This window comes from Anomaloglossus baeobatrachus, chromosome 2, assembly GCF_048569485.1.
Source record: "Anomaloglossus baeobatrachus isolate aAnoBae1 chromosome 2, aAnoBae1.hap1, whole genome shotgun sequence".
Lineage (NCBI taxonomy): Eukaryota > Metazoa > Chordata > Amphibia > Anura > Aromobatidae > Anomaloglossus > Anomaloglossus baeobatrachus.
In genome coordinates, this window is record NC_134354.1 from 548,310,433 (window position 1) to 548,334,772 (window position 24,340).

The window sequence follows — 24,340 nt, forward strand, 5'->3', positions numbered from 1 at the left end:
GAAGAAAAAATCTGTATTAGGATGTCAATGGCTTGTAAGGAACCAAGTTTTATACTGTATGTGTGGCAATCAAAGGGGAACAATGCTTGAAATGTGTTGTCAGTAAAGTGCGTGCAGTGCTTAACCATTGTGAACCTGTACTTAATCACTTTGATCTCGGTACCGCACAGTGTGCATCAGAAGATAAGGAGCTGGCCTGTGGCTGAGAAGTACCGCTGCAATAAGGTAAAGCTTCCACACACACTCAATCACCTTTGTCTGTATTGTGCCGGGGTGAGGGAACCAAGTCTCTTGCCCATGGCTACTGACCTGAGTACACTTTGGCTGTGTGCGCACGTGTGCATTTTCATGTGTTTCCACAGCGTTTTCAACTGCTGCGTAAACGCATGCGTTCTGCATCCCCAGCAAAAACTATGATAATTTTGCAAAATCCATGCGCACGTTGCATTTTAGAACGCAGCGTTTTGGATGCTGACATTTTTTTGCCAAAACGCTGCATTCTAAAAAGCAACATGTAACTTCTTTTGTGCGTTTTGGATGCTTTTCCCACTGTCTATGGCAGAGCAAGCATCCAGAACGCATGAATTCTGCATCCATTATGCAATCCAAAATGCAGCTTTGGAATGCACATGCGGTGTCAAAACGCTGCAGAATATTTGTCTCGGCAGAACGCAGGGGTACGCACATAGCCTTACACGTCCTCAAAATAAAATTCAGCGTTAGAAGTATGCAAAAGAACATCTAAAGAAGCTTGATGCATTTTACAAACAAATCCTGTGGGCCAATGAGGTTAAAATAGAACTCTTTGGCCACAATGATCAAAGGCATGTATGGAGAAAAAAAAGTCACAGAATTTCAGGATAAGAACATACCATGGTTCTCTGAATACCAAATACAATGGTTCTCTGAAAATAGGACAAGGTCTTATATTATTTTTTTGGCTCAAAAGATGGGTTAGGGCTTGTCTTTCAGGCCATGTCTTATTTTTTTTACATAAACAAAACTTTTCATTGAACAAGAATATATATATATATCTCCACTGTGTGCATAATTTTTATATATGTTGTCCTACTTCAAGCTGTATAGGCTTGAGAGCCAACTACCAATTAAGTAAATCAAGTGATGTGCATTTCTGTAATGAGGAGGGGTGTAATGTAATGACATCAACACCCTATATAAAGTGTGCTTAATCTTTAAGCAAATTCCTTTCCTGGGGCAAAATGGGTCAGAAGAGAGATTTGACAAGCTCTGAAAAGTCCAAAATTGTGAGATGTCTTGCAGAGGGATGCAGCAGTCTTGAAATTGCCAAACGTTTGATGCGTGATCACCGAACCATCAAGTGTTTCATGGCAAATAGCCAACAGGGTCGCAAGAAGCGTGTTGGGCAAAAAAGGCACAAAATAACTGCCCATGAATTGAGGAAAATCAAGCGTGAAGCTGCCAAGATGCCATTTGCTACCAGTTTGCTGATATTTCAAAGCTGCAACATTACTGGAGTATCAAAAAGTCAAAAAGCACATGGTGTGCCATACTCAGGGACATGGCCAAGGTAAGGAAGGCTGAAAAACGACCACCTTTGAACAAGAAACATAAGATAAAATGTCAAGACTGGGCCAAGAAATATCTTAAGACTGATTTTTCAAAGGTTTTATAGACTGATGACATGAGAGTGACTCTTGATGGACCAGATGGATGGGCCAGAGGCTGGATCAGTAAAAGGCAGAGAGCTCCACTTCGACTGAGACGCCAGCAAGGTGGAGGTGGGATACTGGTATGGGCTGGTATCAAAGATGAATTTGTGGAACCTCTTCGGGTTGAGGATGGAGTGAAGCTCAACTCTCAGACCTACTGCCAGTTTTTGGAAGACAACTTCTTCAAGTAGTGGTACAGGAAGAAGTCGGTATTATTCAAGAAAAACAGGATTTTCATGCAGGACAATGCTCCATCGCATGCATCCAACTACTCCACAGCGTGACTGGCCAGTAAAGTTCTAAAAGATGAAAAAATAATGACATGGCCCCCTTGTTTACCTGATCTGAACCCCATAGAGAACCTGTGGTCCCTCATAAAATGTGAGATTTACAGGGAGGGAAAACAGTACACACAACATTGTCTGGGAGGCTGTGGTGGCTGCTGCATGCAATGTTGATCGTAAACAGATCAAGCAACTGACAGAATCTATGGATGGCAGGGTGTTAAGTGTCATCATAAGGAAAGGTGGCTATATTGTTCATTAATTTTTTGGGTTTTGTTTTTGCATGTCAGAAATGTTTATCTGTAAATTTTGTGCAGTTATATTGGTTTACCTGGTGAAAATAAACAAGTGAGATGGGAATATATCAATTGTAAAGAAGAAATTCCTCTAAAATACAGCTTGCCTAATAATTCTGCACACAGTGTGTATATATATATATATATATACTGCTCAAAAGAATAAAGGGAACACAAAAAACACAATGGTATTTTGGTATTCCCTTCATTTTGTTTGAGCAGTATATATATATATATATATATATATCCATTGTAACTATGCAACTAAAGTCACTAGAACAGCTTTTAAAATGGGGCTGGGTGATTATTTCCTCAGTACGCATAACATTGTCTGTTATAAATAATTTAGTGACAAAATGTATAATTGGTGGAGGAAGGTTTAACTAGACGGCCCTAGGTCTTTTTTTAACCTATGTAACTATGTAAAATAATGTCATTACATTCTGGAACATCATCAAAACTCTCTAACCTGAATACCATAATGAATTTCATGAGATCCTATTTCCTTTTTCCTTTTTCCATGTACAATAATCTACCAGTATTCATGAACAAAAATCGAAAAGTGTCCAGGCAGCTACCAGAAAACATGTAAATAAAGTAAAAAATAGACCTATTCCCAAATTACGTATAGCATTGAATAAATTGTAAACTGTATGAACTCTACTGATCTGTCACTGAGACTTATTTTTGAAGTGGGGCTTATATTTCAATTTTAATCCCAAAATCCTGAAAAATGATACTAGGGCTTATTTTTGAGGTATGTCTTCAGGAAAAGGGGTATTCAGCATGGGGGCGGATCAATCATGATTTGTAGTTTTGTAACATTTCACAGGCAGAAGGAAAAAAGATTCAATAAAATGTCAAACAATTCTTGATGCAAACAACACCATCAGTAAAAAAGATGAAGTTAAAAAGAGGATGACTTCTACAAATGGATAATGATCCTAAACACACATCAAAATCCACAATAGACTTCCTCAAAAGGCACAAGCTGAAGGTTTTACAATGGCCCTCACAGTCCCCTGATCTGACCATCATTGAAAATCTGTGGCTAGACCTCAGAAGAGCAGAGCATGCAAGATGACCCAGGAATCTCACAGAACTGGAAGACTTTTCCGAGGAACAATGTATGAAAATCACCTAAATAAGAATTGAAAGACTATTGGCTTTCTACAAAAAGCGTTTACCAGCTATGATACTTACCAAAGGGGGTGCTACTAGGTGCTAACCATTCAGTGTGAGCAAACTTTTGCATCGGTCCATTGTCCTGTATTGTTAATTCCAAAATCTAAAAGATGAAAATATTTTTTGTTGTTGCTAAAATACAAAGGAAATGTGTCTTCTTTAACTTTATGCCTTTTAAAGATCATTTCATCTAAACTGTTCACAATAACAATAATTTTGGCCAGGGGTGCCCAAACTTTTGAATGCCACTGTATATATCATAGCTTTACAAAAACTACTCATTGTGTCATTCTTACTTTCAAAATATATAAAAAATGTATAAATATGTCGAAGCATTTTGGAGAATGAGTTAAAATGTGCTTAATGTCCAGTTAGAATAATAAAGCATACATCTGATGGGTTGACTTTACAGGGTATGTTTTAGGGTTATTAATAGTAACTTACTATGAAATTAATGTAACATATCTATTTGGATCTGCACAGACTCTTTGTTTATATATATATATATATATATATATATATATATATAGTGTAAATATAAATATATATAGATTATATATATATATATATATATATACATATATATATATATATATATATATATATATATATATATATATATATATATATATACAGTTAGGTCCAGAAATATTTGGACAGTGACACAAGTTTTGTTATTTTAGCTGTTTACAAAAACATGTTCAGAAATACAATTATATATATAATATGGGCTGAAAGTGCACACTCCCAGCTGCAATATGAGAGTTTTCACATCCAAATCGGAGAAAGGGTTTAGGAATCATAGCTCTGTAATGCATAGCCTCCTCTTTTTCAAGGGACCAAAAGTAATTGGACAAGGAACTCTAAGGGCTGCAATTAACTCTGAAGGCGTCTCCCTCGTTAACCTGTAATCAATGAAGTAGTTAAAAGGTCTGGGGTTGATTACAGGTGTGTGGTTTTGCATTTGGAAGCTGTTGCTGTGACCAGACAACATGCGGTCTAAGGAACTCTCAATTGAGGTGAAGCAGAACATCCTGAGGCTGAAAAAAAAGAAAAAATCCATCAGAGAGATAGCAGACATGCTTGGAGTAGCAAAATCAACAGTCGGGTACATTCTGAGAAAAAAGGAATTGACTGGTGAGCTTGGGAACTCAAAAAAGCCTGGGCGTCCACGGATGACAACAGTGGTGGATGATCGCCGCATACTTTCTTTGGTGAAGAAGAACCCGTTCACAACATCAACTGAAGTCCAGAACACTCTCAGTGAAGTAGGTATATCTGTCTCTAAGTCAACAGTAAAGAGAAGACTCCATGAAAGTAAATACAAAGGGTTCACATCTAGATGCAAACCATTCATCAATTCCAAAAATAGACAGGCCAGAGTTAAATTTGCTGAAAAACACCTCATGAAGCCAGCTCAGTTCTGGAAAAGTATTCTATGGACAGATGAGACAAAGATCAACCTGTACCAGAATGATGGGAAGAAAAAAGTTTGGAAAAGAAAGGGAACGGCACATGATCCAAGGCACACCACATCCTCTGTAAAACATGGTGGAGGCAACGTGATGGCATGGGCATGCATGGCTTTCAATGGCACTGGGTCACTTGTGTTTATTGATGACATAACAGCAGACAAGAGTAGCCGGATGAATTCTGAAGTGTACCTGGATATACTTTCAGCCCAGATTCAGCCAAATGCCGCAAAGTTGATCAGACGGCGCTTCATAATACAGATGGACAATGACCCCAAGCATACAGCCAAAGCTACCCAGGAGTTCATGAGTGCTAAAAAGTGGAACATTCTGCAATGGCCAAGTCAATCACCAGATCTTAACCCAATTGAGCATGCATTTCACTTGCTCAAATCCAGACTTAAGACGGAAAGACCCACAAACAAGCAAGACCTGAAGGCTGCGGCTGTAAAGGCCTGGCAAAGCATTAAGAAGGAGGAAACCCAGCGTTTGGTGATGTCCATGGGTTCCAGACTTAAGGCAGTGATTGCCTCCAAAGGATTCGCAACAAAATATTGAAAATAAAAATATTTTGTTTGGGTTTGGTTTATTTGTCCAATTACTTTTGACCTCCTAAAATGTGGAGTGTTTGTAAAGAAATGTGTACAATTCCTACAATTTCTATCAGATATTTTTGTTCAAACCTTCAAATTAAATGTTACAATCTGCACTTGAATTCTGTTGTAGAGGTTTCATTTCAAATCCAATGTGGTGGCATGCAGAGCCCAACTCGCGAAAATTGTGTCACTGTCCAAATATTTCTGGACCTAACTGTATATATAATCTATGTATATTTATATTTACACTATGTATATATATATATATATATATATATATATATATATATATATATTTATATATGTATATATATATATATATATATATATATATACACACAGTGTAAATATATATAGATTATATATATATAATCTATATATATTTATATTTACACTATATATATATATATTCATATATATATATATATATATATATATATATATATATATATATATAAGAAAAGGCATATAGAGGCAATATGGAAGGAAGTATATGGTTTTTCCATGAAATTCTTCCTATGTGAAGGGTGCAGCTTTGTTACAAGAAACCAACATATGTTTTAAAGACCAGTTACAAAGTTGAACTGAGGACATGGTGGCAGACTGAATTTAATTCTTTTATTTTTTTTCATTGCATTGAAACGTATTGCAGACTCTGAAAGCCCTGGAGGGATTATGTAGAGTTTGAGCCCTGTAGCACTCTGGTATAGAGCCAGCAACTCAGTCACTACGATGGATGGATCACACTATGCTTGAGAGCATTTTGAACTCTATTTGGCTGGGGAACTTAAAGATTCTGGAAGATTCCCATGGGATACAGTAAAATGTACCATTGCCTATATTCACTACCCAGATTCTGGGCGAGCAGCCAACAAGAGACTGCACAGCTTTAATTGAAATTCAGTAAAGGGACATACATAAAATAGTGTGTAAGGGCTAGTGAGGACTATAATAGTAACCAGGATACACATGGCAAAAGACGAGAAGTGATAGTAATAAAATGTTTATAAACAACAAGGAATAGTTTATATGCAAATGACAATACAATTAATGATCGTGAGAGAACATCGGTAAGTATACCACACTACGCCTAATGCAGTTATACGAGGTCGTGTTTACAGTGTTATGAAAGTGGAGTTGATAAACAGATTGAAACTGTATAAATCTATGTAAGCAGGCAAAGTGAATGTAAATGAGCGCCGTACAGGAAAAAATATGGATTTATGGAAAGGATTGTATTATTTTACATCAGAGTTGTATGAGTCACACTCAAGAACTAGTTTTATTCATAATATTATTCAGCAAGCTATGCTGTCCCTGTGAGACCCCTGTGTTGTTTACTTGATTTTTTTCATAGTAATGTGTACAAAAAGGGAAGCTTTTGCTAACAGTGAATATATTATTTCGATATTCTGTTCATTTCTGCAGCTAAAGCTGAAGAAAAACAACTATATACTTTATAGCATGAGGATATCAATAGGTTATAGCTATTTTTGAAGTTTTCTATTTTTGGATCTGTTACGCAAAGGAAATATATGGTAATCCGATCATCCCCCATCATCTGGAATTTTGTGCCCCATCACATCTGATTACACAGGTCTGCAACCAAAAAACTGGATTGGATTTTTCAACTGTTTGTGAGAGATTTTTTTCATGTTGAATATGGGAAAATACTAAAAAAAATTCTATTACGTCAGATTTTCTTGCAAAAGTTGTATTTTGGGTATACAGCTGCAGATTTTGTAATGGAACAGCAGAACCACAGTAATGACTGCTAGTTTTGTTCCGTCGATATTAAAGGTTGCAAGATTAGAAATAAAAAAGGACTAACTTACAAATCAGCTATTTATCCAGTATTTTACAGCAGCAAACTACCAATACTGCATCCACCCCCTAATTTGAATATCAGGTTACATGAAGAAGAAGAAGAAGAAGATGCAGGACCAGCACTGGAAGATTCTGGCTCTGAGGTTTCCATGGATGAGAAGCCTTAACTTTTTTTCTCAGAATGAGTAAAATGATGTTGTTAGAGATTTAGGCCTTTCCAAAGATGATGCTGAATTGTTGGGACCAAAACTCAAGAATAAACACCTTCTGTCACCGGATCATTGTTTTCATTACAGAAATAGAGAGAGTGAATTTACATTGTTTCATTTTAAAGAGTCAAATGTGGTTTATTCTAGTGATGTCCATGAGCTCAAGAGGCAATTTGAAATCGAATGTGAATTATCCCAATGGTACTTATTTATAGATTCTTCCAAAACAAGCCTCAAACCAGTCTTGCTGCAAAATGGAAATTAATTTACGTCACCTCATGTTGAACACTCTGCAATAAAGTTATGAAAATTTGGCTCTGATTCTTGAAAAAAATCAAATATGAAGATCAGTGGATGATTTGTGGAGACTTCAAAATACTAAAGATGCTATTAGGCCAGCAGTTAGGATATAAAAGTATCTCTGCTTTATGTTTCTGGAATAGCCAAGCCAGAGATCATTGGAAAAAAAACTGATTGGCCACTTTGAGACGTCCTAACTTTTGGTGAAGAGAACGTCATTAGTAAAAGCCTAGTTCCACGTGAGTTATGTTACAACCTCTTTACACTAAATTGGGTCTTATCAAACAGTTTGTTAAACCTCTACCAAAGAATATGGCATGCTTCCAACACCTGTGCTTCAAACCTCTCTGGCGCCAAGCTAAAGAAGACATTTTTAGAGGACCCGACATATGTAAACTTTGTTCTGATTCCTTGTTTACCACATCCATGAATAAAACTGAATGAGAAGCCTTGGATTCATTCAAAGATGCAGTGCATAAGTTTTTGGGAAATTACAAAGATCCAGGCAAGGAGGCAGAAAGTCACCTCTGGGACATGCAGAGCAGTTATTCTCGAAGAGTCTGTAGCGAAGCGACGTCACTGAAAAGAGGAGGCCGACGCTGGACAGCAGAGAAAGCAGCAGTAGGTGAGTATATTATCACACTACATCACATGCACATACACACATTCAGTGAATACAATATTTAATTGGAGGCTTCTTTACCAATGGTAAGGTTGTTACTAGAAAAGAGATCTACCTCTCCATACTGCCCCCTATGCTCCCACTCCAACATATAATTCCCCTACTTATCCATACTGTCCCCCCTATGCTCCCACTTCTCCTTACAATGCCCACTATGCTCCCACTTATCCATACTGCTCCCTCTATGGTCCCACTTATCCATACTGATCCCCCTATGCTCCCACTTAGCTATCCTGATCCCCCTATGCTCCCACTTATCTAAACTGCCCCCTATGCTCCCACTTATCTATACTGATCCCCCTATGCTCCCACTTATCCCTTCTGCCCCCCTATTCTCCCACTTATCTATAGTGATCCCCTATGCTCCCACTTATCTATACTGATCCCCCTATGCTCCCACTTATCCATACAGACAGGCAGCTGCGAATAAAGGCAGCCCAAGTCCCAGCATGTGCAGTAGACACCACACACACCAGGACAATGTCAGAACTGGCCCATGCTGCTGCACATGATGGGACCTTGGCTGCCTTTATTCGCATCTGCCTGTCTTTGCAACATGGAAGCGGTTCTGAAATGTTACAGGTACATGTGTTTCTTCAATATGGCTCTGCTTTTAATGTAATTAGGAGGCCACATGGCACAATGAAAATATAAAATATAGAGTTGGACCCCCCTATTGAGATTTGCCGTGATGTGGCAGGTGGCTCAAAAAATTGATCAATTGTTTGCTAAAAATCTCATTTTGCATTATAGTACAGTGAAATAATTTGTGAATTAACACTTTCTATTTGTTGCATGCCATTCTCAAGCATTGCTGGCTCTCTTTTTTAGAGAAGTCTTTAGTAGTAGTGGGAGAATCCAGACTGTAAAAGTCCGGATCCACGTGTGTAATCTAGTACTCATGCACCGATCCTGAGCCCAGAGTTTTCAGGAAAGTCCGGGTAACTATCTGGATCCACCCACCTGGCAAATTTTTTAAACAAAGAAGAAAACAAAGGAAAATAAGACTAAAGCAAGCGTGTTATACTTACCAGTCTCTGTGCAGTTGTAACGCTACTTCCGGACCGTTCATTAACTTCATGCATATGCACTGCTTCCCCTACCCACCAGCATTCCTGGCATCTATGACTGGTTGCAGTCAAACCACTCCTAAACCCTGTGTGACTTTACCTGGTGCAGTAGCAATCGGGGTAATAATAGGTTGTTAATGAGAGAGAATAAATATAAAAAAGATAAAAAGAAATAAACACAAACAGCCAAAAATCCTTTATTTGAAATAAAATAAAAAACCCCACTCTCTTTCACCCCTTTGTTAACCCCAAACTCCCAGGTCCGATGTTATCCACACGAGGTCCCATGATGATTTAAGCTCTGCTACTTACAGTACATACTGAAGGAACAATGTGTGGGCACAGAAAATATCCACATACTGTGGGCTTCAAGCACAGGATGACTGAGCCACAGCGATGAGTGGTGACTATGGATTGGCGAACCCCCCGATGTTCGGAGTTCGGGAGACTCGCCCAAACGTTTTATAAAGTTCGCGTTCGGGTTCTGATATACTATGAACTTGCGTCTGAACACCGAACTTGAACTTTACAGTTATGGGATGAGGCAGAGGGTTGTAAAATAAAGCATGTAGTTAACAATAAACATTGTCATTATACTTACAGGTTCCGCGACGCGTCCTGCAGACTCTGTCTCTCCCCGCTTCTCCTTCTGATCATCGTTGTGCCCTCCCGGTAACTAGCACTGATGATAGGACCTTCCGTGACGTCATAGCATGTGACCAGTCACGTGTGTATTATCTCACTGGCTACAGACTGGTCATATGCCTATGACATCATGCTAGGTCCTGTCAGTGCATCTCGCCAGTATGCGGTGCTCACCCGAGCATCTCCGTACTCAGTATACTTGGCGAGATGCTCAGGCACATGCTTGACTCCCCGTCCCTGCATGTCGGCGCTCTTTACAGAGTCAGCCCACATGCAGGGACTGGCTGCCACAGCCGGGGAATAGCGGCGCCGGGAATCAGGTGATCGGAGAACACCATGGCTATAGTATCCCGCCTGTCAGGTTACTATTGCCACGGTAGCAGCGGTAACATTACCGCTTACCAACCCTCAGCCTCTGCTCACTCATTGAGTGGCAGTAGTTTTCTTCCTCCCATGCAGTGCTGTCTGATGTAGCAGAGCTGCATGGGTTAAAGAAGAAAGAAAACAGAAGACGAGGATCATGGAGGGGTGAGAGGGAGTAATAAACTTGGATTCTCTAAGTGTGTATGTGTATTTATTTCTAATAAAGTATTTTTTCTCTGTGTGGTGTGTTTTTTTAACCCTTTATTGGAGATTCTTAATGGCTGGGTCAAACTTGCCTGACATTAAGAATCTCTGGCTTAATACTAGCTAGTAAAACAAAGTTAGTATTAACCCCTTACTACCCAACGTGCCCCCCATCACCACGGCCACTGGAGGAGTTGGATACAGCGCCAGAAGATGGCGCTTCTATGAAAGCACCATTTTCAGGCGCAGCTGTAGACTGCAATTCGCAGCGGGGGGGGGGGGGGGGCAGAAAGCTTGGACCAACCTGCTCGCTGCGGATTCCAATCCCCAGTTGCCTAGTTGTACCTGGCTGGACACAAAAATGGAGCGAAGCCCATGTCGTTTTTTTTTTTTTAATTATTTCATGAAATTCATGAAATAATTAAAAATAGGGCTTCCCTATATTTTTAGTTTCCAGCTGGGTAGAAATAGGCAGCTGGAGGTTGGGGGCAGCCCGTACCTGCCTGCTGTACCTGCCTAGCATACAAAAATATGGCAAAGCCCACATAATTTTTTTTTAGTTTTTTGGCAAAAAATTTAAAAAAAAAAATGCTTCCCTGAATTTTCCATTGCCAGTGAAGGTAAAACCAAGCAGTGGGGGTTAGCAGCCAGTAGCTGCTTAGATTACCCTTAGCTAGCAATACAAAAAAATCCAGTGGGAGCCCACGCATTTTTTTGTTTTTTTTTAACTATTTATTTAAATGACTAAAAAAAATGGGCTTCCCTGTATTTTGATTGCCTGATATCACAGTACTGTAAAAAAAAAATCATTAAAAAAATGACGTAGCACTCCGCGGTATTTTTGATTTTCAGTGAAGATAAAGCAGACAGCTACGGGCTGCCACCCCCATTTGCCTGATGTTACCTTGGCTGGCAATCAAAATGCAGGGAAGCCCATTAACTTTTTTTTTATTGAAAAAAAAATAATAAAAAAAAATAATGCGTGGGCTCCCGCCGTATTTTGATCCCCTGTCAGGTAAAGCCAGGCTGCTGGGGGCTGGGATTCTCTGCAGCCCGCAGCCTCCCCTGGAAATGGTGCATTGTTTCTTAGCGCAATTTCCAGGCGCTTTACCCGGCTCATCCAGCGGCCGTGATGGCGGTGGCTCGCTGGGTAATAAAGGGGTTAATACCAGCTTTGAATTCTCAGATGGTACTAAGCCTGAAATTCATTGTGTCACGCCAAATTAGACATGGCCACCATGACTCTCTAGGAAACAGTAAAAAAAACACAACAAGGACAGCCATGTCAGCCTCATCACTGTGCACAGACACAGTCTATACACAGTGAGAAGCACAGAAAGCCATGTCAGGCTGCTGCATCGCTCTGGACAGAGTGATGCAGCAGGATGATAGTGACGGGAGGATTGCACTTGCGTCTCGCAGTGCATCACCCCACTCCCGACAGGAGTGCTTCAGCTGTGGAAATACATGCAGCTGACCCACTGCCATCGGGACACTCGCATCACGGTGCGCCAGGACCTGTGATGACGTCATACTCACATGACCAGTCTGTAGCCAATTAGGTAATACAACATTCACACGTGACTGGTCACATGGGTATGACGTCACGGTCAGGGCAGGTCCTTTAGCCAGAGGTGCTTACTGGGGGAACAGCAATGATCGGATGGACGCAGAAGGATAAGCAGAAGCACTGGGAGGCAAAGTCTGCAGGACACGTCGCGGGACCTGTAAGTATGATCAGAATGTTTTTTTAATAATGTACTTTTATTAACAGCTCCTGGACCTGTACAGTTACATGAACTGTACCACAAAGGTCCCAGAAATCTCGTGTTTGTGGTCGTGTGCACAAACACCATGTGTTCGGTACGGTCCCCGAACTTTACAGTTCGGGTTCTCCCATCCCTAGCGGTGACATCACCCAATTTATTTTCAGTCACAGCTGGAGATTCCCTCGGTACCCTAGTTTAGTCTGCAGGTAAATTGACCTCTGGTATCCTCATTAATCTCAGTGACCTCCCCTCAGGCTAATACAGTTAATAAAGGGGTGAAAGAGGATGAAGTTTTTTTGTATATTATTTCAAATAATTAACTTTTCAAGTGTTTGTATTTATTTTTTTTCACTTATGGATTAGTAATGGTGGAGAGTCTCATAGACACCTCCTAATACTAATCTAGGGCTTAGTGGCAGCAGTGAGCTGCCATTAATCCCTTATTACCCCAATTACCACCTCACCAGGGCAATTGGGATGAGCTAGGTAAATCTAATGGATGTAACAATTCTGGATGGCTGAAGGCTGCTATTTTTAGATCATTGGCCTCTCCACCCTGAGAATGCCAGCCCCCAGCTGTCAATTTTATCATGGCTAGGTATCAAAATTGGGTGGGATTGCACGCAATTTTTAAATTTTTAAAAAGTCACATCGGGGAACTCTTATTTTGATAGACAGCTAAGATAAGCAAATGGCTGGGGGCAGCAGCTTGTAGCCGTATGCTTTATCTGTGCTTGGTATCATAATATGGGAGGACCCAATGCCAATTTTTTTATTTATTGATTTATTTTTACACCACTATAGGGACACACACAGCATGTGTGATTGCAATCAGTCAGACCTTCTAACACAGGGTGGGGGCGCTGTCTGAATGCAACCAATCACAGACACCGGGACTGCTGGTGGGCGGGGGAAGCAGTGCATATGCATGAGGTTAATGAGTGGTCCCAGAGGTAGCATTACAGTCACACGGAGACTGGTAAGTATAAAGTGCATGCTCTAATCCCCCTAGCACTTTCTGCCACCATTTTAAAGTGCATGATTCAGGTTCCTATATGCTTACATCGGGTTCTGCTTCTGGCCAGATATCTGGAATTAATTCCAGGCCCGAACAGGGTTTTTTGGATCTACTGATTCTGAATATCTGCGTGTTTGCCCATCACTGGCATGTAGGTCTCCTGTCCATGTCTGCAAATGCTCTGCATTTGTTTAGTAATTTTTGCAATTCCTAAAATAAATAATTTTAGTGTAAACTAAAAGTACATATTAGCCTGGCAGGGGTGATTAGAGGATACAACTGCAATTATACTCTCCCACAATGTTTATAGGACTTGTCAAAAAATAAAAACCACAAACAATAAAATGAGACACAACTCTTTGTTGATTTGTAGCAGAACTCTGTTATCGGGTTGTACATTCACCTGACCACTAAGATTTGTGTTTGAATGCAGCAATCAGTTAAATAGAATAAAACATCAAAGGAGACATATCTGAAGATTAGAGATGAGCAAACCTTTCAAAGTTCTGTTCTCTGAGTCTTACCGAACAAACGCTACATTTGATGAAAAGTTCATCGAACTGTTAGATGAACCTTTCAAATCTCATTGCATTCAATGAGACGCCAAACCTAAGGCAGAGAAAATACCTTTAGGCTAGCTGAAAAGCTTCCAAAACAGCAAAAATACGTTTCACAGTGGAACATCAATGTCTTGGCATAGCCACTAGCTTCCTAGACTACTGACATAAGAAATATAGAGGTGGATGAGAGACAGGTGTAGGGCTGGTGCCTCCATACGATGCCAGTACAGGCATGAGACAACTTGGAGACCAATCTTGGAGCCTTGAGATTTAAAAACCTTTCAGGCCATTAGCAGGAAGGTGGCCCCTCCCCATTTCCCCATAGTGTGTTTGCACAGCAAGGAGGTATGATCCATGCAACACACAGGATGTTTCCTGGCATTTTCATTTTAAAAATCAAGAGATGGATGAGTGACAGGCGTAGGCCTCTTGCTCTCAGAACCCTGGAACTACAAACAAGTAATAACTTGGAAACCCAACATTGAGTCTTGAGATTTAAAAACCTTTCAGGCAGACAGCAGCACAGTAGAATCAATTGCCTCCCATATTTCCCCATAGTGTGTTTGCACAGCAGGGATGTATGGTTGAAGCAAATAAGAGGATGTGGGCTGGCATTTTCATTATAAAAATCAAGAGATGCATAAGTGACAGGCGTAGGCCTCTTGCTCCCAGAACCCTGGCACTACAGACAAGACACAACTTGGAGACCCAGTTTGGAGTCCTGAGATTTAAAAACTTTTCAGGAAGACAGCAGGACAGTGGCAAGAATCCCCCCCTCATTTTTCCATAGTGTGCTTCCACAACAGGGAGGCATAAACCTTTTGCTCCCAGGACCCTGGCACTACAGAAAATACATAACTTGGAAACCCATCTTGGAATCTTTAGATTTAAAAACCTTTCAAACAGACAGCAGGACAACAGGAAATTGGCATCAATTGCCCGCTTCATTTCCCCACAGTGCCTTTGCACATCCAGGAGGTATGGTCTATGCAATAGACAGAATGTGGCTTGGCATTTAAATTTTTAAAAATAAAAAGTGGGATGAGTGACAGGATTAGACCTCTTGCTCCTACACCTCTGCTAGTACAGACAACACACAACTTGGACACCTGTCTTGGAGTCTTGATATTTAAAAGCATTGCAGACAGACAGGAGGAATGTGGCATCAATTGACCCCCCCATTTACCTAGAGTGTCTTTGCACAGCAAGGAGATATGGTCCATACAACACGCAGGATGTGGCCTTGGTGTCTCACATAGGTCAAAAACATCAGGCATGGTCACTTCAGTCACAGCTGATGGGATATCATTCAAACCTGACTGTAGCGGCTAAACAAGTGGAGGTTCTGCAGTTGGAAACCTGTGTGAGAATAGTTTTGAAGGTGATGCAGAAGGAGGGGAATCAGCAGAATGTGGTCGGTGGTCTGCATTTTAGTGCAGTAATATTGCCACAGTATTGTATGCTGGTTGCACATGTGCTGGATCATATATGTAGTAATCAAATGATTTTAATTTTTGCCTCTACTCATTGATTACAACATTGGCAGATAATAAAAGTTGGGTCATTCTTTGTGGTCCCAAAAAAAGGTCCAGGCCAGTCAACCCTTCCTGTCAAGTGCAGACCCGTGTCCACTGCGGACCACAGCCACAGTTGTGGCTGAGGATGCAGTGCTTCTCTTGGTTTCATCACTAGGTGTTTGTGTGGGAATTGCCAATGTAACCTCCTCATCTTCCTCCTCTCTTTTCTCCATGTCATCTGCTGAGCTACACAGCTGCGTGCCTCTGGGTTCACACCAAGTGGGATCTATAACTTCATCATAATGCTCTATGTTGTCCTAACTCTCCTCTTCCTGACCTGACATCACATAACAGTACACGTGTGCTTCAGGCATTTGAGTCTCATCATCATCATCTCCACCCCCGGGGGTTAATGTCAGTTGATGAGGTTCGGGATCCTGCTCAGACCCTAGTTCGTCCGGGCCAGGATCCAATCCACAAAGATTGGTGCAGACACTTTCCTCCTCTTGAGTCTGGGAATCTTTGGAGCAGACCTCTGATGCCCATGGGTTAGAATGTGTGAACAGCTCTGCCGACTACCCATGTATGGTTCCCCACGGTCAGTTTGCTGGTTAGAGATTTGTAACATGGGGAAACAATTGTAATTGGGTTTGCACCTCTGAGGAATTAACTGTGTGTGATGTTGTGGTGCAGGAAGAGGAGGGGAGGCAACTTGATGCAGCGCCTGCCATCTACTCTAGCCCATGCTGTTTATGAGCCTCATTTCGAAGTTGAAACAATGTGGGACTACCAAAGAAATCTAGTGGAGTAGAATGTCCAGTAACAGAAGTTGATCTCATCTCTCTTGGGATAGAATGATCTGGGGTTTGCCCACTAGAGCTTTGACTAACAGAACGTCCCACACGTACACCTCCAACACTCTGCCTATTCACCCTTCCACCACAACCTCGTTGTGATTTACCAATCATGGTTGATGTACCATTCCACTTGATGTTTCTCAAGCCTACACCCACACCTGTCAGACACCTGGCACAAAAGATAAATTATATTTCCTGCCTGACTTAGAAATATTGTGAAGGCACTAAAAAGTACCAATAACTAGACATGTGGTTCACTAAGTAATATGCAGCAGACAGGAAAAAGGGCCAAGACCTTTTTAGCTAGTTCACTAGCAAATTTACAGCAGGAAAAACTAACTAACAATCCCTAGATATGTGGTTGACTGCGTAATTTTGAGCAGTTAATGAAAACTGCCAAGACTTTTTTTAGCTACTTCACTGGCAAATTTTCAGCAGGCTGTACTAGCTAACAATACCTAGAAATGTGGTTGAATGCACAATTTTGAGAAGGCAATGAAAACTGCCAAGACCTTTTTAGCTACTTCACTAGCAAATTTCAGAAAATTATGTGTCCAAAAACACACATGAAAGTAATGATTGTTCAAAACAATGTTATCAAACACATGCAATATCCAAACTATTAAAAAATCATATACACCACATCTGTGACACAACCTGGGTCACAGTGGGGCATGTGAGACAAATACAAGGAGAAATGAAAAACTCCAAAGTGGAGGGAACCGGGACAGTAGTATGGAAAATTGATAACAGTCAGAGTGGAATACAATATACATCCCAATCGGATGAAGTTATTATATGTACCCCCACTCCAACTGTAATCAAAATATTAGAATGCTGCCATATGTAACATTTCAATCATAAGTCCCTGTGAGGATCTATCGGACCCATACACTAACATTAGTCAGTATCTCAGTAGATGAAAGCCAAAAGTTACTCCAGTGGGATACACAGGGTACATCAGTACATACCAGACAAAAGATGGCACACTCAAAACAGTCCACGGTCCAGCCTGACTCGCGTTTCGTGTCCTTTGTCAAGGGCCACCACACGTCTATATTGTCAAAAGGACTGCCCTTAGAAAGAGCATTCCCAGGTGTCACCCGCATTAACACTGGATATCGCACGTGCACCGCCATCGCGACCCGGAAGTATTAAGCATACTAACCCGGCGGCAGACATAGGGTCTCCTCGCACGCGCAGGAAAATTGTTTTCCTAGATGTCATGGGTGTATGCACATAGTGTGCCGCACCCATGCCAGCAGCCGCTGCTGCTCGGATCCGGACCTTCTAAGGGGGTGGTGGCTTGAGGGTCTCCGGACCCAGATGTTTCGCTGACAAGCCGAATAAATGGGGGGACGTAGATGTACGGGCTAGGCCGTAATAAGTTTGTGACGCCACCCATGGTGTGTGGTGAGGTGGGACACCACCGCTGCTGTTATGGGGCATCCGGGGGAGATGTTGTGCAGCAAGTTGTTAACCCCTCTGTGGACAGGGATGGCGGCCCCGGGACCCGGTGACTCGGTGCAGAGGATACCGACTGTGGGTAGTGTTGGTGTATTCACTGTTAATAAACCACACAAGTCTCCGGTAAACCAAGGTGATGGTGACCGGTGCCGCGGCCGATTGCGTTTGGGTCCCCCACCCGGCTGGTGGTCTCTATTCTTTTCCTGCACTGCTTGTGTAAGGTGGACTTTCCTAGGTGAAACTCAGGAGTCCGCTCCCGGCTGGATGTGGCCTAAGGAGCCGTGCCCGCAGACGCTGGCCCGTGGGATCTATGGGCCCTGGCGGTGATTTCTTATCCCTATCGGTGTGCTGTTGTCTTCTATGAGGGACTTTGGGTGGGACAGGACCTCTAGTCCTGGCCTCAATCGGTTAATTAATCGGTTAATTAACCAGTTCCACTTGGTTTCGGTCCTTGCTTCAGGGTCCGAGTACCCCCTTTGTGCTACGGTTTCTGGGTCGGTTCCCTCGTGTCGGTACCGGCAGGCTACAACCCTGTCCCGGTCCACCTCGGTTCTGCCGAGCCGTCTTCCCATCTCCTGCTGATGGAGACCACCATCTGCCTCCTAGCCAGTGGCACCAGGGCTCCTACCCTTGATCAATCCCCTGTACAGCTTACCCTGTTGCAAGTGAAGGTGGTCCCTCTCTTTCCACAACCGCTGAGCTTCGGAGGGGGCAGTAGGCTCTAACCTGGAAGCATCTTGAGCAATCATCATTTTGACTAGCCGAACCGCGGGTTCCTGATCTTGGGCTTCTCGCCACCCATGGCGGGGTAACGGATCAAAGTTCTCTTGCTGCTGGCTGACATAAGGCTTTTCGTCCCTTGGCTGATAGAACGCGGGCAGCTCGATTTCCTCCAAACCATCTTCCTCCACCCCTTCATCGGATAGGTGCGGCATCTGGGACAAGGCATCCGCGTTGGTGTTCTTGCGGCCGGCCATGTATTTAATGGTGAAGTCATAGTTGGCTAGCCGGGCTACCCATCGTTGTTCTAGGGCCGCCAATTTTGCCATGTCCAGGTGTGTCAAAGGGTTGTTTTCCATGTAGGCGGTGAACTTCGCCGATGCCAGGTAATGCTTGAACCTCTCCGTTATCGCCAAGAACTCCAACTTGAAAGAGCTGTAATTCTCGGCGTTCCTCTCCGTCGGCCACATCTGCGGCCGCCGTCGCTCCAGCGGCTGGCGCCACTCCGACATCGGGGTTAGGTACGGACATCTTCCCGCTGCTCCCCCTTGGTCTTTTGCCGGCACTTCTTTCTGCAGCCTGTTAGTTTCGTTTTACGACTTCTGGCTCGCTTTACTGCCGCGTTCCCAGGGGGCAGGGCTTCAGCTTTTGCGCCCTTTTCTCCAGGAAAAAGACGCTGGGCTGTAGTTTTCACACCCAAAATGGCGGCAAAATGGCGACTTCTGAAAATTTTGCAACAGATCACCACTGACTGTCCAATACAAGGTGCACTTCCACAAGGTAAGTGGATGGGTAAGTATCCTGTTTGTGACGCCAAGTTTCGGGGTATGCCGCCCCCGTGCCAGCAGCCGCTGCTGCTCGGGTCCGGACCTTCTAAGGGGGTGGTGGCTTGAGGGTCTCGCGGACTTGCCAAATAAATGGGGTGACGTACATGTACGGGCTAGGCCGTAGTAAGTTCGTGATGCCACCCACGGTGTGTGGTGAGGTGGGACACCACCGCTGCTGTTATGGGGCACCAGGGGAGATGTTGCGCGGCAAGTTGTTAACCCCTCCGTGGGCAGGGATGACGGCCCCAGGACCCGGTGACTTGGTGCAGAGGATAGCGACTGTGGGGAGTGTTGGTGTACTCACTATTAATAAACCACTCAAGTCTCTGGTAAACCAAGGTGATGGTGGCCGGTGCTGCGGCCAGTTGCGTTCGGGTCCCCCACCCGGCTGGTGGTCTCTATCCTTTTCCTGCACTGCTTGTGTAAGGTGGACTTTCCTAGGTGAAACTAAGGAGTCCGCTCCCGGCTGGATGTGGCCTAAGGAGCCGTGCCCGCAGACGCTGGCCCGTGGGATCTATGGGCCCTGGCGGTGATTTCTTATCCCTATCGGTGTGCTGTTGTCTTCTATGAGGGACTTTGGGTGGGACAGGACCTCTAGTCCTGGCCTCAATCGGTTAATTAATCGGTTAATTAACCAGTTCCGCTTGGTTTCGGTCCTTGCTTCAGGGTCCGAGTACCCCCTTTGTGCTACGGTTTCTGGGTCGGTTCCCTCGTGTCGGTACTGGCAGGCTACAATTCTGTCCCGGTCCACCTCGGTTCTGCCGAGCCGTCTTCCCATCTCCTGCTGATGGAGACCACCGTCTGCCTCCTAGCCAGTGGCACCAGGGCTCCTACCCTTGATCAATCCCCTGTACAGCTTACTCTGTTGCAAGTGAAGGTGGTCCCTCTCTTTCCACAACCGCTGAGCTTCGGAGGGGGCAGTAGGCTCTAACCTGGAAGCATCTTGAGCAATCATCATTTTGACTAGCCGAACCGCGGGTTCCTGATCTTGGGCTTCTCGCCACCCATGGTGGGGTAACGGATCAAAGTTCTCTTGCTGCTGGCTGACATAAGGCTTTTCGTCCCTTGGCTGATAGAACGCGGGCAGCTCGATTTCCTCCAAACCATCTTCCTCCACCCCTTCATCGGATAGGTGCGGCATCTGGGACAAGGCATCCGCGTTGGTGTTCTTGCGGCCGGCCATGTACTTAATGGTGAAGTCATAGTTGGCTAGCCGGGCTACCCATCGTTGTTCTAGGGCCCCCAATTTTGCCATGTCCAGGTGTGTCAAAGGGTTGTTTTCATTGTAGGCGGTGAACTTCGCCGATGCCAGGTAATGCTTGAACCTCTCCGTTATCGCCAAGAACTCCAACTTGAAAGAGCTGTAATTCTCGGCATTCCTCTCCGTCGGCCACATCTGCGGCCGCCGTCGCTGCAGCGGCTGGCGCCACTCCGACATCGGGGTTAGGTACGGACATCTTCCCGCTGCTCCCCCTTGGTCTTTTGCCGGCACTTCTTTCTGCAGCCTGTTAGTTTCGTTTTACGACTTCTGGCTCGCTTTATGGCCGCGTTCCCAGGGGGCGGGGCTTCAGCTTTTGCACCCTTTTCTCCAGGAAAAAGACGCTGGGCTGTAGTTTTCGCACCCAAAATGGCGGCAAAATGGCGACTTCTGAAAATTTTGCAACAGATCACCACTGACTGTCCAATACAAGGTGCACTTCCACAAGGTAAGTGGATGGGTAAGTATCCTGTTCGTGACGCCAAGTTTTGGGGTATGCCACCCCCGTGCCAGCAGCCGCTGCTGCTCGGGTCCGGACCTTCTAAGGGGGTGGTGGCTCGAGGGTCTCGCGGACTTGCCAAATAAATGGGGTGACGTAGATGTACGGGCTAGGCCGTAGTAAGTTCGTGATGCCACCCACGGTGTGTGGTGAGGTGGGACACCACCGCTGCTGTTATGGGGCACCAGGGGAGATGTTGCGCAGCAAGTTGTTAACCCCTCCGTGGGCAGGGATGACGGCCCCGGGACCCGGTGACTCGGTGCAGAGGATAGCGACTGCGGGGAGTGTTGGTGTACTCACTGTTAATAAACCACTCAAGTCTCTGGTAAACCAAGGTGATGGTGGCCGGTGCTGCGGCCGGTTGCGTTCGGGTCCCCCACCCGGCTGGTGGCCTCTATCCTTTTCCTGCACTGCTTGTGTAAGGTGGACTTTCCTAGGTGAAACTCAGGAGTCCGCTCCCGGCTGGAAGTGGCCTAAGGAGCCATGCCCGCAGACGCTGGCCCGTGGGATCTATGGGCCCTGGCGGTGATTTCTTATCCCTATCGGTGTGCTGTTGTCTTCTATGAGGGACTTTGGGTGGGACAGGACCTCTAGTCCTGGCCTCAATCGGTTAATTAACAAGTTCTGCTTGGTTCCGGTCCTGGCTTTAGGGTCCAAGTAGTCCCCTTTGTGCTACGGTTTCTGGGTCAGTTCCCTCGTGTCAGTACCGGCGGGCTACAACCCTGTCCCAGTCTACCTCGGTTCTGCCGAGCCGTCTTCCCGTCTCCTGCTGACGGACCACCGTCTGGCTCCTAGCCAGTGGCACCAGGGCTCCTACCCTGGCACCGTTCAACTTGAACTTCACTGCTGGAGCTACACTTAGCTCCAGCCCACACTCCTCTCCAAACTGAACTCTCAGCTCAACTGCTGTCTTTCCCGCCCCGGGCTGTCTGGACCCCTGGGTGGGCGTGTCCCAACCGCCTGGTCTCGCCCACTGGTGTGTCTATCTTTCCATAAGAGGGGGTGACTAGGGTTTCTGGTTGGCTGTGTGTTTCCTAGTGAGGGAACGGTGTTATGTGGGAGCCTATTTGTGACTACCTGGTTTTGCCAGGGCGTCACACTAGCGTCACACATGCGCCGTGCACCCAGCTGAGCCATGGCAGCAGTGACAGACGGGAATGTGTGACGCCCTGGGCAAGCCAGGGGTCACAGGTCATAACACCACCACACCTACACCCCAGTTAGGAACATCTAAGCTAACCTAAAATCCTTGTTGCCTTCCTCCAGTGGCTGGTGTCCACACCAGGGGGTGGGCCAGGCGGTTGGCTCCGCCCACCAAGGAGTTCACAGCCCTGGAGGCGGGAAAACCAGGCAGAGCAGTTTAGGAAGTGAAAGAAGGAAGTGAAGTAGTAGTGGAGCTAAGGAGAAAAGCTGAAGTGACAGAAAAGTGAGAGTAGTAAAGCCTGAAGTTAGTCCGGGTGTGTGCCCCGGACAGTGACAGCAAGGTCAGCAGACAGCGGTGATAGTCTGCAGTGGGACTGTTTGGAGGTTGCTGGAAGGACCGCGGACGGGTGGTGGCCCGGCGGTCTGGAGCAGTATACGAAGAACAGTCAGCACCAGGGCAGGGGCCTTTCGGATCCCGGCAAGGCTAGGAGTCGCCATAATTTGCCAAATCCGTCAGTGAAGGGGACGACTGTCTCCCAACAACCAAGTCCCGATTAAAGGCAACAGTCCAACCGTTACAGAGAGACACCGCCACCGCCAGGGCACCAGTTTCTCAGGGCCAGCGCCTGCGGGCAAAGTAGGGCTCCTCCGGCCCATATCCAAGCCGGGGAGCGGGTTACCGGTGGGAACCCATCGCAACCATCATCATCTTAGGTGCAGGAAAAAGGGACCGTCACCGTCACCTACTGGGGAAAGCAAGTGCAGCCGTCCGTGGGAACCGTCTTTCCAGCCGTGTGTTTTACCGAGAACTGTGTCATCGTCTCAGGCTGAGTGAGTACCACAGTGCCGCAAGGCACAGCGCTGCCCCCGCGTCCCTGCACCCCACCAAGCCCTGCATCACCCACCTCATCACTGGGCCCCGGGAGCACCACAACCCCTACCCACGGAGGGCACATCAACAACTGGCTGCTCCATACCATCACTCCCGGGCTCCCCATACAGAGCAGCGGTGGTGTTAACAACCGTGGGTGGCGTCACGGACAATAAACTATCCCAAATCCCAATCCCCTTTCACTCACGGGCGAGGAGCGCCGCTAGAGTCCCCGGGATCCGGCCCATCGCTCGAGCCACCGAGCAGCAGCAGGCCGCAGCAGCCGTGGCAGCCGGACCTGAGCAGTGGGAGAGCGCGGCGTCCCCTCCTCCGCCCACGACAACTTGGCGTCACGAACAGGATCTTACCGCTCTGCCGTTGGGTATAGGTACGCCTTGTGATCGCCGGAGGTATCCGGCTGAAAAATTTCAGAAGTCGCCATCTTTGGCGCGAAAAGTTCCCTCTCGAGCGTCTTCTCGAGTAGCAGAGGCGCGAAGGCTAAAACCCCGCCCCAATAGAGGAGGGGCCGGAAAGAAGCTAAGGGGGACGAAATGGCGACTGGTCGCATGTAGCCGCGGCTATAGAAGCAGGGACGCCAGGACCCTGCGGCCATTGACTGGTTCCTGGAAGGGGCCGCTGCTAAAGATGCTGAGTCCGACCGACAACACCGTGGTCCCCGCGCCTGGCCCCGCAGCGTGGGTGGAAGTCCGGACCGTCCAGCTAAGCAGCCGTCTGCAGGTCAAGATGCAGCTCCTCATGGAGGAGTGGGAGGCCGACATGGCGGAAGTGGTGGCGGCCATACGGAGACGCGAGGTGGAGGGAGTCTTGGAAGGGAGGGTAAGTGACCCACGCCCCTGTGCCCCTAGTGGGTCGGTCATCGCGGCTGAGGGACCCGGTCCATACCCGCTCGCCCTGCTACCTCCCCCGCTACCCGTGTTGGCTGCTGCTGCCCCGCCACTAGGCCCGCTACCACCACCACCGGTAGCGGTACCCTGCCAATCCGCCCCGGC